The sequence below is a fragment of the Silurus meridionalis genome, unplaced genomic scaffold, assembly GCF_014805685.1.
Source record: "Silurus meridionalis isolate SWU-2019-XX unplaced genomic scaffold, ASM1480568v1 Scaffold779, whole genome shotgun sequence".
NCBI lineage: Eukaryota > Metazoa > Chordata > Actinopteri > Siluriformes > Siluridae > Silurus > Silurus meridionalis.
The window spans coordinates 1-2,996 of record NW_025804718.1 but is presented as its reverse complement, the minus strand read 5'-3'; the positions used below and the strand labels follow the sequence as shown (position 1 = coordinate 2,996).

The window sequence follows — 2,996 nt, the reverse complement described above, 5'->3', positions numbered from 1 at the left end:
CTCACTGGAAGTATTTAATGTTTCTTCTAAAAAACACACAACAAATCAGCAGCCGCTGTGGTGATATTTCACTTATTGTGTGTGTGTAGACTTATCACCATGTGCCCTCGCATTCATAAAAATACAAACAAAAGTGTAAAATATTCACACAGATAGATAAAGAAACCTCACACAAAACTTCAGTGAGAAAAATAAAAATTATTTCGGCTGCTTCCTTTAGGGGGCGCCACAGCGGATCATCCTCCTCCACACTACCCTGTCCTCTATTTCTGCTTCTTTCAACCAAAAATATATAATAAATAAATATAAAAGTAATTAATATAAAATTAAACCAGTTTATCATAAATTTAGGAAAAACCCACCACTCCAATGAGATTACAATACAGAAAGGGAAGAGGAGGAGTCAGGACAGGAAGTGACATCAGCTTCTATTATCAAGGCATTTAAGAGAAGCACCCATTTTGATCAGGCAACTACATTTATAAACACAGATATGAGTATAAACAAGACAAATCAACAGTTTAGTATGAATTGAAACAGGACATGTAAATTGAACAGGGTAAATTATACACCTGTTACATACATCTATAGGTTTAAAACGAGGAAAAGGTTTGTTACGGCACATGCGATGTGGGCGTGGCTAAATGACGCTGATGTGAAACGGAATCCAGAGATTCATCGTGTTTTATCTGTAAGTTTTACCGTCAAATCTTTCCATTCAACATGTTTCTATTATTTATACAGTAATATTCTTATAGGAAAGCTTTTTTAACAAGATTGAAGCCTTTTATGCTTTTGAAGACGTTCATGAAGTATTTCTTCCATGATGCATTGCGAGATGCATAAATTAATCAGTTAAAATAAATATAAAAATTGTAAAGAAGTAAACATGAAAATTACAGTATTGTGTTCAAAATGACGCTTTAACACTACAATTTACAATATAATGTATATATTGTAATCAAATTAAGTGAGTGAACTTTTTCATCTACCATGATCATGTGAATTGTAAAGATCTCTTGGTATAAATACAGTGTATGAAATATTAGAGTTTGGTCTGGGTCGGGAATACACGCGCTCATGCCGAAATTCACCTGCTGTGTGTGTTACCAGTGGGTGAACTAAATAAATGGAAGATTGCGTGTGTTCCTGACTTGGGTCTTTTTACTATTTAACACTGACTTGCAGTAATAACTCTATTTTTGTGTTAAAATATATCATTTTTTAATATATAATTTAATGTTACAGCATATTTGTTTTATATTCTGTCTCTCTGTTAAAATAAATCTAATATAAAAATTCTAAACTGTTAATTTCTTTGTAAGGGGGTAAATTTACAAAAATCTTTTTATTTCTTTAACTGCATCAGGGACGAGCATCTTGTTGACAGCGGCTTTGCAGGCAGGTAGCATTAATGTCTCTGCCACAGTGTGGGGCTTTTTTTGATTAGGCTACGAGTTCAGCTACTAGGTAGCTCACTTTGAGATCTCTCTCATTCACCTTTGTGTTTGTCATGAATAAACAATGTCATTATTGCGCCACCTACTGTTACCCAATTACTGTACATGGTGGAGTATTTTCATTACTCTGACAGTCACTACATCAGAGAAACAGCCACTAAACAATGCAAATTATTTTCAGTAACTTAATAATTTTTTTTGGAGCAATATGAGACCAGCTCTCTCATCTACACTCCCAAATACATCAGTTGTTTGTAACCGTATCATACAAATAAATAGTTTAAAAATCATACATTGTGATTTCGGATTTTTTTATTTTAGATTATGTCTCTCACAGTGGACATGCACCTACGATGACAATTTCAGACCCCTCCATGATTTCTAAGTGGGAGAACTTGCAAAATAGCAGGGTGTTCAAATACTATTTTCCTCACTGTATGTATATTTTGCAATGTTTCTTCTTATTTACATCTGTAAAAAATACCAAGACTAAAAGGTAAATAAAACCTGTTTTCCACACTCTTTATTGTTCTTTTACCAGGTCGTAAGTGTTCCACCTGCTGCAAGTGTTCCACCTGCTTTACTCCACTCCTACTGCTGTAGCGCCCTCTACCTCCACCCCCACCATTATACAGCCTGCACTTACATTATCACTGCTCATTCATTATTTTCATATTTCAGTATTTACTCCACGCAATTATCTCTGGAACGTCCCCAAAGCCTTTTATAGTCATATTGTCTTTTATTGAATAGAAGATCATTTGTGTTTTCTTTAAAAGGGAAATCAGATCTTTACATTTCCAGCACATGTGTGATTTTACATGATTTTACAAGTCACGGTTTGGTGAATCCTTCAGCAACAATTCAGCAGCCAAACCTAATGTAAATGTACCAATGCAGATTCCTGTCATTTAAAAGATCTTCATATGTCATTATTATCATCATTATTATGCTTAAGTTCATAATATACAATATGTGTCTTTACAGCCTGGTAGTCAAAGTTCATCTCCTTCAGCCAGTCCTTCATCTGCATCCAGACCTGCTGTTTCTTCCAGTTCTGCTCCTTTAACCATTTCTTCCTGGTGTTTTGAGTCACTCAGAGACTTGATATTATTTTACCATTTATTTTGTGGATTTACTACTATTATAATCTATAGTTATTTATCATTAGGTTGTTGTTTCAGACCCAATTAGGATCATTTTTTAAATCTTTGTACTTGATTATATCTATTGTTAATTAACCTTTATTAATATATACATTGATTTGTAATATTGTAGCATTTTCAGTAATTAAAAATAAAATGTTTTATTGTTTATAGAACAGTGACTCGTGAATTATTCTGTGAACCTGCTGAACCCATTATCATCCTCATTATTATTATTATTATTATTATTATTATTATTATGTAGAATATAAATATAAAAGATAAATACAGAACATGTCCCATATAATGAAAAAGAGACTTTTGTTAAAAAAGTGTTAAAGGTTAAATAAGTACATTAACAAAAGAAATAAACATGCATTTTATGCACTTT

The 2,996-nt window shown here is 32.7% G+C and overlaps 1 long non-coding RNA gene across 1 annotated transcript; it reads left to right on the top strand.

Moving 5' to 3' along the window:
- Positions 1-466: 466 nt before the first annotated feature.
- Positions 467-2,781, top strand: LOC124382589. The gene is made up of 2 exons (XR_006925088.1): positions 467-691; positions 2,448-2,781. It is a non-coding gene; the product is annotated as an uncharacterized LOC124382589 (long non-coding RNA).
- The last annotated feature ends 215 nt before the right edge of the window (positions 2,782-2,996 follow it).